This window comes from Salvelinus sp. IW2-2015, linkage group LG15 (assembly GCF_002910315.2).
Source record: "Salvelinus sp. IW2-2015 linkage group LG15, ASM291031v2, whole genome shotgun sequence".
In the NCBI taxonomy this organism is placed as follows: Eukaryota; Metazoa; Chordata; class Actinopteri; order Salmoniformes; family Salmonidae; genus Salvelinus; species Salvelinus sp. IW2-2015.
Window position 1 is genome coordinate 11,053,704 of NC_036855.1, and position 12,261 is coordinate 11,065,964.

Here is a 12,261-nt window from a genome sequence, read left to right on the forward strand (position 1 = left end):
AAATGTTCCATATGCACAAAAAGCTTATTTCTCTCAACTTTTGTGCACAAATTCCGTTTACATCCCTGATAGTGAGCATTTCTCCTTTGCCAAGATAATCCATCCACCTGACAGAGGTGACATATCAAGAAGCTGTTTAAACAGCATAATCCTTACACAGGTGCACCTTGTGCTGGAGACAATAAAAGGCCACTCTAAAATGTGCAGTTTTGTCACACAACACAATGCCACAAATGTCTCAAGTTTTGAGTGTGCGCAATTGACATTCTGACTGCAGGAATGTCCAACAGAACTGTTGCCAGGTAATTGCATTTTCATTGTCATGTGAAATCCATATATTAGGCCATAATTTATTTAAATTGACTGATTTTCTTCTATGAACTGTAACTCAGTCAAATATTTAAAATGTTGCCTGTTGTGTTGATATTTGTGGTAATGACAGTAATACAAACAACAAAACATTATTTATGCTACTATTAATAATAATAGTAATAACAATATGAATAATAATATTGTAATGCTACATGTTAGAAGACACTTTTAAATCCCATTGTTAATTAGCCCACTCGTATTGCACGATGTTCAGTACATTTTTCATATTGGACATACTGTACATTGTGTCGCAGTAAAAGGGGGTCCATTCTACTCAGGAGCACCTCTAGTTTCCAAAGGAGCGTATATACTCTATACTTCATATGAATTTAAGATGACCTATTCATTTTGAATGACTTGCATGAAATAAATCTTATGAATTATAAATGTTATATTATTATATAAATTATTTAAAAATTCTATATTTTTATTTAAATGACTAATGAGATCAAGAAAGTCATGAATTTGAGGAAAATCACATTTTTAAAAATGCCTGTTGTGTAATGAATGACTCATGAAATTAATTAGGTGATCTTGTCAACTGTACTGGAGGGTTTGAAGGAATCTTTATGGACGTATTTTGAGGTTTTGGGTCTCTATAGTCAGCACGTGATGATACTGGAAAATATTTTTTTTATGTACTTTTCCAAGACTAGATGTGAAAGAATAATCATCTGTTGAATGTTATGGTGTATGATTCTCTGAAATGTCATTTTGTCTTTCAGGAACTGAAAGCCTCGTACCTTTGAAATGTGATGTTCCTGTCAGGATTTGGCCAGGATTGTTCAGGTTTTTGGTCACTAGATGCCCCCATTGCGCCTTTTTTGAACCTTTTGTTTTTCCCTTGTTCTAATTATTATTTGCACCTGTGTGTCATTTCCTTGTAGGTATTTAATCCCTTTGTGTTCCTCAGTTCTTTGCGCTGTGTTTGTATGTTAGCACCCAGCCCCAGCCATGCTGTGAACATATATTTCTCTTGTTGGATTTTCCAGAGGTTCTCTGGTTTTGTTCTTGTTTATTTTTTATTAGTCTTTTGAGATTTGTTTTTTCCCTGCTGTTCTTACCACTTTGTGGATTTTCTTTGTATTTTGGAGGATATCCATTTTTTCTCTTGTCTTTACTTTTGACGTTGTGGATTTATATTTTTGCCTGAAGATCTTTTACCTTGATTAAACCACCGTCTCTAGTACTGCTGTGTCTGTCTCATCTTCTGGGTTCTGCCGACTATTAGTGACTGTTTCTCACACCGGGTCCTGACAGAAACACAGCGCCATTAAAATGAACCCAGAGGCAGCCAGTACCCAGGATTTTTTYYCCATGCTGTCCCACCACGAGGGGACTGTCCAACGTCACGAAGCTGCTCTGGTTCAGCAAGAGGCCTTAATGGCTAGACATTCTCAACTTCTGTCGGAGATGCTGACTTCCATAAAGCAGATTTCAGATCGAAGTTCCCGGGCAACCGCGTCTGCTCCAGTACATCAGATTCAAGTGCCCGTGGCAGTTAACCCCCTGGCTGAACCTCGTCTGCCDCCTCCCCAACGGTTCTCAGGTGATCCGAGTGTTTGTAAGGGGTTTTTCACCCAATGTTCTCTCTCCTTCGAGCTGCAACCCTCGTCGTTTCCCACCGACCGGTCCAAGATAGCATATATCATCACCCTGTTGTCGGAAAAAGCCCTAGCCTGGGCTACTGCTGTGTGGGATGCCYAAAGTCCCTGCTGTGCCAGCTACTCTACCTTTGCTGAAGAATTCAAGCGAGTGTTTCAAGGTCCTACCAGCGGCCCTGACTCAGCCAACCAGCTCCTGACTCTCCGCCAAGGTCGGCGCAGCGTGACGGACTATGCCATCCAGTTCCGCACGGTGGCAGCAGCGAGTGGCTGGAACGACGAGGCGCTCAGTGTGTTTTTTGAATGGTCTTTCTGACACCATCCAAGATGAACTGGCCACTCGGGAACCACCGGACAACCTCGAGTCCCTGATCAAGTTGGCCTCGCGCATAGACCAGCATCTGAGAGAGAGAGAGAACTCAACCGTAGACCTCTCACCCTAGCTCCTATCGGTTCCAGCTCCGAGTCTCCACCTTTATCCTCGCTGGCTCCACCAGAACCCATGCAGGTTGGACGCATCTCCCAGGCTGAGAGAGACCGCCGGATGAGGGAGCGATGCTGTCTATATTGCGGCAAACCGGGCCATTTCCGCTCCACGTCTCCCGGGCTCCAGGGAAACGCACTCTCCCGTGCAGGCCTGGGAGGACTGTAACGGGAAACATAACCTCCTCCCATCCATCCAACTCCCGCCTGCTCATTCCAGTTACCCTTTCCTGGGACAACCACGAGCTTCCCCTTCAAGCCTTGGTAGACTCTGGAGCCGCAGGTAACTTCATGGATGGTGTCTGGGCGAAGGAGAATGGCGTTCCCTCTGAACCTCTAAGTGACCCCATAAGGGTTACTACATTGGATGGAAGCCCTTTGGGATCTGGACTTGTCACTCGTGTCACTACCCCCTTGCGACTTTCAGTTTCCCAACACCAGGAAGTGATGAACTTTCATCTGACCTCGTGTTCCGAATTCCCTCTCGTCCTTGGATACCCCTGGCTTCACAGCCATAACCCTCACATCGACTGGTCTGTGGGCACTATCAAGCAGTGGGGTCCTACGTGCCAAGCCACTTGTATCTTCCCDAGTTCCCCGAGTTCCCCTCCCGAGTCTCTAGAATCCATAGACCTGTCCCGAGTTCCCGAGTGTTACCATGACCTCAAACCGGTATTTAGCAAACAGAGGGCCACCAGACTACCACCTCATAGACCTTACGATTGCCCCATCGACCTGTTTCCGGGCACCTGCCCCCCCAGGGGTCGGATYTTTTCCCTATCTCCTCCCGAACGAGCTGCTATGGATACCTACATCAAGGACGCTCTGGCAGCAGGCCTCATGCGTCCATCYACCTCGCCGGCGGGAGCAGGTTTTTTCTTTGTGGCCAAAAAAGAYGGTGGATTACGTMYTTGCWTYGACTACCGGGGACTCAATGCCATAACCGTYCGTAACCGCTACCCGCTACCCCTTATGGCCACAGCCTTTGAGYTGCTCCAGGAAGCAGTTGTCTTCACTAAGCTTGACCTGCGGAACGCATACCATCTTGTGCGGATCAAACCCGGTGACGAGTGGAAGACCGCTTTCAACACGCCTACTGGTCACTACGAATACTTGGTGATGCCCTTCGGCCTGACCAACGCCCCGGCTGTGTTCCAAGCGCAATGGCTTGGGATTATGCTTAACATCTTCGTGTTTGTTTACTTGGATGACATCCCTCATCTTTTCGAGCTCCCCTTCAAGACACACTAAGCATGTCAGACAAGTACTCAAACGCCTCTAGACAGCCATTTTGTACGTTAAGCCGGAAAAGTGTGAATTCCATTCCTCCCGAGTACAATTCCTGGGATTTGTAGTGGAACCCGGTCGAGTCCAGATGGACCCCAGGAAGGTAGGGGCGGTAGCGGATTGGCCCACCCCCAAGTCCGTTAAGGAGTTCAGCGTTCCTGGGCTTCACTAACTTTTACCGCAAGTTCATCAAGAACTTCAGCTTGGTGGCAGCCCCTCTCTCAGCTTTAACCAAGGGTGGCAACGCAAGGTTTCTGTGGGGAGAAGAAGCTGAGAACGGCCTTCCAAGGACTCAAGCAGCGCATCCTCTCTGCTCCCATCCTGACACTACCGACGGGCGGATGAACCTTTTGGTGTGGAGGTAGACGCATCAGAGGTTGGTGTTGGAGCTGTCCTGTCTCAGAGGGGTGAAGACAAGAGGCTTCATCCTTGCGCCTTCTTCTCTCACCGGCTTACCCCGACCGAGAGAATTACGATGTGGGGGATCGTGAACTCCTAGCGGTTAAGATGGCATTGAAGGAATGGAGACACTGGCTCGAGGGGGCTTCTCAACCGTTTCAAGTGCTTACGGACCACAAAAATCTGGAGTATATCCAGCAGGCAAAGCGGTTGAACTCCAGAACAAGCTCGATGGTCTCTTTTCTTCAATCGATTCCAGTTTATCCTCACCTATAGACCGGGTCGAAGAATCTCAAACCGGACGCCTTGTCCGAGTCTACTCTCCTGCCATTCGAGAAGATACTGACATGCCTGTCCTTCCTGCCGCTAAGATCGTGGCTCCGATCTCGTGGCAAGTTGAGGATACCGTGAAACAAGCTCAAGCCATCGAACCGGGTCCTAAGGAGGTCCTGCCAATCGGTTTGTTTGTTCCCAAGGCAGCAAGGTCCCAAGTCCTTCTGTGGGGGCACTCCTCTCGCCGTCACCTGTCACCCGGGCGTCGGTCCGCACCTTGGAGTTCATCCAGCGTAAGTTCTGGTGGCCCACCATAAAGAAGACGTTGCCACTTTCGTCAAGGCCTGTCCCGTGTGCTGCCAGGGCAAATCTTCTCACCTCCGCCCTCAAGGACTCCTTCACCCTTTATCTATTCCCCACCGACCCTGGTCCATATCTCGTTGGACTTTATTACTGGCCTTCCTCCGTCCATGGTAATACTACTATCCTAGTCATCATCGAGACAGGTTTCTAAGGCGGCCAGGTTTGTTCCCTTGACTAAATTACCGTCTGCCAAGGAAACGGCTGAGTTGGTGATTAACCATGTGTTCCGAGTCTTCGGCATTCCGCAAATATGGTTTCCGACAGTTCGCCTCAAAGTTTTGGAAGGCCTTCTGCCAACTCATAGGGCCACGCAGTCTATCTTCAGGGTACCTCCGGAGTCCAACGGCCAAACCGAGAGGATGAATCAAGAGCTGGAAACCACCCTCAGATGTATGGTCTCCACCAACCCGTCCACATGGTCATCCTTCATTGTTTTGGGCCGAGTACGCGCACAACACCTTGTTGCTCCTCCTCCACTGGTATGTCCCCGCACGAGTGTCAGTTTGGGCTATGCTCCTCTATTGTTCCCGGACCAGGAGGCAGAAGTCAGCGTGCCTTCAGCCTTGGAGGTTCATCAGACGCTGTCGGCTTACTGGAAGAAGGCCCGTCTTAATCTTCTGCGTTCCTCACAGCGGTACCAAGACAAGCCAACAGAGGGTCGCCGTCCCGGCCTACCCTGTACCCCGGCCAGAGAGTATGGCTCTCAACTAAGAACTTACCGCTACGGGTGAGTCTCGCAAGCTGTCCCAGAACATCGGTCCCTTTAAGGTTGCCAGGAAGTTGAATCCCGTTACGTTTCGCTGCACTACCCAGATCCCTTAAGATTAATCCACACGTTTCACATTTCTTTATTAAAACCTTTGTTTTTTCTCCCTTATCCCGGCAGGCAGACCTCCCCTCCGCCCCGTGTCATCGGAGGCCAGTCGGCTTTACGTCCATCGGATACTGGATTCCCGCGGGTGCAGCGGTCCTGGCAGTATCTGGTGGACTGGAAGGCTACGGTCCCGAGGAGCGCTCCTGGGTTCCTGCCAAAGATATACTGGACCCTGAACTTATTTGTCAGTTCAGGGCCCTCCACCCTGAGAAGGCTGGTAGGAACGTCAGGAGCCGTTCCTAGGAGGGGATTCCTGTCAGGATTTGGCCAGGATTGTTCAGGTTTTTGGTCACTAGATGCCCCCATTGTGCTTTTTTGAACTTTTGTTTTTCCCTTGTTCTAATTATTATTTGCACCTGTGTGTCATTTCCTTGTAGGTATTTAATCCATTTGTGTTCCTCAGTTCTTTGCGCTGTGTTTGTATGTTAGCACCCAGCCCAGCACATGCTGTGAACTATATCTCTCTTGTTGGATTTTCCAGAGGTTCTCTGGTTTTGTTCTTGTTTATTTTTGATTAGTCTTTTGAGGTTTGTTTTTTTCCCTGCTGTTCTTACCACTTTGTGGATTTTCTTTGTATTTTGGAGGATATCCATTTTTTCTCTTGGCTTTACTTTTGACGTTGTGGATTTATATTTTGCCTGAAGATCTTTTACCTTGATTAAACCACCGTCTCTAGTACTGCTGTGTCTGCCTCATCTTCTGGGTTCTGCCGACTATTAGTGACTGTTTCTCACACCGGGTCCTGACAGTTCCTCTCCTTGTTAAAATTCATAACCATTATTCTACTTAAGACAAGAGCCACAGGGCTTGAATTTAAAAAAAACATTTTTAACCTTTATTAACTAGGCAAGTCAGTTAAGAACAAATTCTTATTTTCAATGACGGCCTAGGAACAGTGGGTTAACTGCCTTGTTCAGGGGCAGAATAAACATGAGCCTAGTTGCAAGGCTCAATAATAGGTTTTAGTCCCTTGCTGGAGGCCACTGGACACAGATATTTAGCCATTTAAGCACTAGATTACCCTTGAATTAGTGTAAAATATGATTCAGTTGGTATGTACAGTGGGGCAAAAAAGTATTTAGTCAGCACCAATTGTGCAAGTTTCCCACTTAAAAAGATGAGAGAAGCCTGTAATTTCATCATAGGTACACTTCAACTATGACAGACAAAATGAGAAAGAAAAATCCAGAAAATCACATTGTAGGATTTTTAATGAATTTATTTGCAAATTATGGTAGAAAATAAGTATTTGGTCACCTACAACCGGGCAAGATTTCTGGCTCTCACAGACCTGTAACTTCTTATTTAAGAGGCTCCTCTGTCCTCCACTCGTTACCTGTATTAATGGCACCTGTTTGAACTTGTTATCAGTATAAAAGACACCTGTCCACAACCTCAAACAGTCCACTCCAAACTCCACTATGGCCAAGACCAAAGAGCTGTCAAAGGACACCAGAAACAAATTGTAGCCCTGCACCAGGCTGGGAAGACTGAATCTGCAATAGGTAAGCAGCTTGGTTTGAAGAAATCAATTGTGGGAGCAATTATTAGGAATGAAAGACATACAAGACCACTGATAATCTCCGTCGATCTGGGCTCCACGCAAGATCTCACCCCGTGGGGTCAAAATGATCACAAGAACGGTGAGCAAAAATCCCAGAACCACACGGGGGGACCTAGTGAATGACCTGCAGAGAGCTGGGACCAAAGTAACAAAGCCTACCATCAGTAACACACTACGCCGCCAGGGACTCAAATCCTGCAGTGCCAGATGTGTCCCCCTGCTTAAGCCAGTACATGTCCAGGCCCGTCTGAAGTTTGCTAGAGAGCATTTGGATGATCCAGAAGAAGATTGGGAGAATGTCATATGGTCAGATGAAACCAAAATATAACTTTTTTGGTAAAAACTCAACTCGTCGTGTTTGGAGGACAAAGAATGCTGAGTTGCATCCAAGAACACCATACCTACTGTGAAGCATGGGGGTGGAAACATCATGCTTGGGGCTGTTTTTCTGCAAAGGACCAGGACGACTGATCCGTGTAAAGGAAAGAATGAATGGGGCCATGTATCGTGAGATTTTGAGTGAAAACCTCCTTCCATCAGCAAGGGCATTGAAGAGGAAATGTGGCTGGGTCTTTCAGCATGACAATGATCCCAAACACACCGCCCGGCAATGAAGGAGTGGCTTCGTAAGAAGCATTTCAAGGTCCTGGAGTGGCCTAGCCAGTCTCCAGATCTCAACCCCATAGAAAATCTTATGACTTTGGAGGGAGTTTAAAGTCCGTGTTGCCCAGCAACAGCCCCAAAACATCACTGCTCTAGAGGAGATCTGCATGGAGGAATGGGCCAAAATACCAGCAACAGTGTGAAAACCTTGTGAAGACTTACAGAAAATGTTTGACCTCTGTCATTGCCAACAAAGGGTATATAACAAAGTATTGAGATAAACTTTTGTTATTGACCAAATACTTATTTTCCACCATAATTTGCAAATAAATTCATTCAAAATCCTATAATGTGATTTTCTGGATTTTTTTTCTCATTTTGTCTGTCATAGTTGAAGTGTACCTATGATGAAAATTACAGGCCTCTCTCATCTTTTTAAGTGGAAGAACTTGCACAATTGGTGGCTGACTAAATACTTTTTTGCCTCACTGTAGTTCAATTAAACAAACAAGTGTATGGCACTTTGTCAAATGTCACAGAACGCCCAACCTCGGAAGGAGCAGGCCTTTTCCTGTTCATAATATAACACCATCTAAAACACAGGGGCGATGGTATTAATCTGACCTGTGTTCAAGACAGAGGAAATGTGGTAAGAAAGTAAATAACTATTAACAAAATCTGTGCACATTCTTAAAAGGATGATAACCCAAAATCTTTGTATTTGCTTAGTAACCATTTTTTTCCTGGTAAAATTTGAAATCTAGGGTTATAATTCTACATGTAAAATGATTTGTTCTGTATGCCTACTATATTTTGGAGCAGACTTGTCATGGAAAATTCCAACACAGTAACAAACTTGACCAAACCAAAGGAAACATCAATGAGGTCATCAATAACTAGTTCCATTAACTTTCACTCAATGTAGCTATTAATATCATGACTATGCCAATTAAACATTATTACATGCATGCAGAAATAATTTGTTTTTCAGTGCTGGTACAGAAGCGCATTCCAACCTGTATCATATTTCGGGAATGGGGGCTAGACCAAAAGCATGGACCAGTGAAGCTCTTTTAAGATTGAATTCAAACGGTTATAAGCTGCCTTCGCTGCTCATTTAATTACAATTTGCATATTAGAAGTACTTTAGGAAATTAGGGAAGTGCAGTATCCTGTCAATTACCCCAGACAGGAAGCACAGCAACGCCCTATGATTTGAGTAGCTACCATCATGAAAATGTACACTATACAGTGCATTTGGAAAGAGTTCAGACCCCTTGACTTGTTCCACATTTTGTTACGTTACAGCATATTCTAAAATGAATTGTTTTTTCCCCCTCATCAATCTACCATGCCAAGTGTGCAAAAGCTGTCATCAAGGCAAAGGGTGGCTACCTTGAAGAATCTCAAATATAAAATATATTTTGAATTGTTTAACACTTTTTTGGTTACTACATGATTATTCTACAATATAGAAAATAGTAAAATAAAGAAAAACCCTTGAATTAGTAGGTGTGTCCAAACTTTTGACTGGTATTGTATGTAAATAATCTATTTCTGTGTTTTATTTTCAAAACATATGCAAAATAATTAAAAAAAAACTGTTTTCAGTTTGTCATCGTGGGTTATTGTGTGTAGATTGACGGGGAAATAATGTTTTTAATTCATTTTAGAATAAGGCTGTAAATTAACAAAACGTGGAAAAAGTCAAGGTGTCTGAATTCTTTCCGAATGCTCTGTATATACAAAAGTATGTGGACATCCCTTCAAGTTAGTGGATTCAGCTATTTCAGCCACACCCATTGCTGACAGGTGTATAAAATCGAGCACACAGCCATGCAATCTCTATAGACAAATATTGGCAGTAGAATGGCCTTATTGAAGAGCTCAGTTACTTTCAATGTGTCACCGTCATATGGGGCCACCATTCCAATAAGTCAGTTCGTCATATTTCTGCACTGCCAGAGCTACCCCGGTCAACTGTAACTGCTGTTATTGTGAAGTGGTAATGTCTAGCAGCAACAACGGCTCAGCTGCGAAGTGTTCAGCACGTTACAGTCGTCTGTCCTCGGTTGCAACACTCACGACCAAATTCCAAACTGCCTCTGGAAGCAACGTCAGCACAAGAACTGTTCGTTGGGAGCTTCATGAAATTGTTTTCCATGGCAGAGCAGCTGCACACAAGCCGCTATTGGACTCTGGAGCAGTGGAAACAAGTTCTCTGGAATGATGAATCACGCTTCAAATCAACCTTCTTCACCACACTGTTTGTGTGGGTGGACCATTTCAGTTTGTCAGTGATGTGTACGCCGACGAACTTGAAGCTTTACACCTTCTAACTGTGGTCACGTCGATGTGGATAGGGGGGTGCTCCCTCTGCTGTTTCCTGAAGTCCACAATCATCTCCTTTGTTTTGTTGACGTTGAGTGAGAGGTTATTTTCCTGGCACCACACTCCCAGAGCCCTCACCTCCTCCCTGTAGACTGTTTCGTCCTGGTTGGTAATCAAGCCTACTACTGTTGTGTCGTCTGCAAACTTGATGATTGAGTTGGAGGCGTGCGTGGCCACATAGTCATGGGTGAACAGGGAGTACAGGAGGGGGCTGAGCATGCACCCTTGTGGGGCCCCTGTGTTGAGGATCAGCAAAGTGGAGGTGTTGTTTCCTACCTTCACCACCTGGGGGCGGCCCGTCAGGAAGTCCAGGACCCAGTTCAGTTGCACAGGGCGGGGTTCAGACTCAGGGCCTCAAGCTTAATGATGAGCTTGGAGGATACTATGGTGTTGAATGCTGAGCTATCGTCAATGAACAGCATTCTTACATAGATATTCCTCTTGTGTAGATGGGATAGGGCAGTGTGCAGTGCGATGGCGATTGCATCGTCTGTGGATCTATTGGGGCGGTAAGCAAATTGAAGTAGGTCTAGGGTGTCAGGTAAGGTAGAGGTGATATGATCCTTGACTANTGTTGAGGATCAGCAAAGTGGAGGTGTTGTTTCCTACCTTCACCACCTGGGGGCGGCCCGTCAGGAAGTCCAGGACCCAGTTCAGTTGCACAGGGCGGGGTTCAGACTCAGGGCCTCAAGCTTAATGATGAGCTTGGAGGATACTATGGTGTTGAATGCTGAGCTATCGTCAATGAACAGCATTCTTACATAGATATTCCTCTTGTGTAGATGGGATAGGGCAGTGTGCAGTGCGATGGCGATTGCATCGTCTGTGGATCTATTGGGGCGGTAAGCAAATTGAAGTAGGTCTAGGGTGTCAGGTAAGGTAGAGGTGATATGATCCTTGACTAGTCTCTCAAAGCACTTCAACATGACAGAAGTGAGTGCTACGGGGCGATAGTCATTTAGTTCAGTTACCTTTACTTATTGGGTACAGAAACAATGGTGGACATGTGGGGACAGCAGACTGGGATAGGGAGAGATTGAATATGTCCGTAAACACACCAGCCAGCTGGTCTGCGCATGCTCTGAGGACGAGGCTAGGGATGCCATCTGGCCTGGCAGCCTTGCGAGGGTTAACACACTTAAATGTCTTACTCACGTTGGCTACGGAGAAGGAGAGCCCACAGTCCTTGGTAGCGGGCCTCATCGGTGGCACTGTGTTATCCTCAAAGTGGGCGAAGAAGGTTTTAGTTTGTCTGGAAGCAAGCCGTCAGTGTCCGTGAGGCTGGTTTTCCTTTTGTAGTCCGTGATTGTCTGTCGACCCTGCCACATACGTCTTGTTGAATTGCTACTCCACTTTGTCTCTATACTGATGTTTTGCCTGTTTGATCGCCTTATGGAGGGAATAACTACACTGTTTGTATTCTGACATATTCCGTCACCTCGCCTCGGTTAAATGTGATGGTTTGCGCTTTCAGTTTTGCACGAATGCTGCCATCTATCCACGGTTTCTGGTATCGTAGGTTATAATAGTCACAGTGGGTACAACATCTCCTATTCCTGATAAACTCAGTCACCGTATCAGTATATTCATCAATGTTATTCTCAGAGGCTACATGGAATATATCCTAGCATGATCAAAACAATCTTGAAGCGTGGAATCCAATTGGTCAAACCAGTGTTGAATAGTCCTTAGCACGGGTACTTCCTGTTTGAGTTTCTGCCTATAGGAAGGGAGGAGAAAAATGGAGTCGTGATCAGATTTGCCAAAGGGAGGCCGGAGGAGGGCCTTGTAGGCATCCCAGAAGTTGGAGAAGCAGTGGTCGAGTGTTTTAGCAGAGCGAGTACTGCAGTCAATATGGAGAAGGTGTAAAGTTTTAAGTTCCTCAGCATTCACATCACGGACAAACTGAAATGGTCCACCCACACAGTGTGGTGAAGAAGGCGCAACAGCGCCTCTTCAACCTCAGAAGGCTGAAGAAATTTGGCTTGGCACCTAAAACCCTCACAAACTTTTACAGATGCACAATTGAGAATATCCTGACGGGCTGC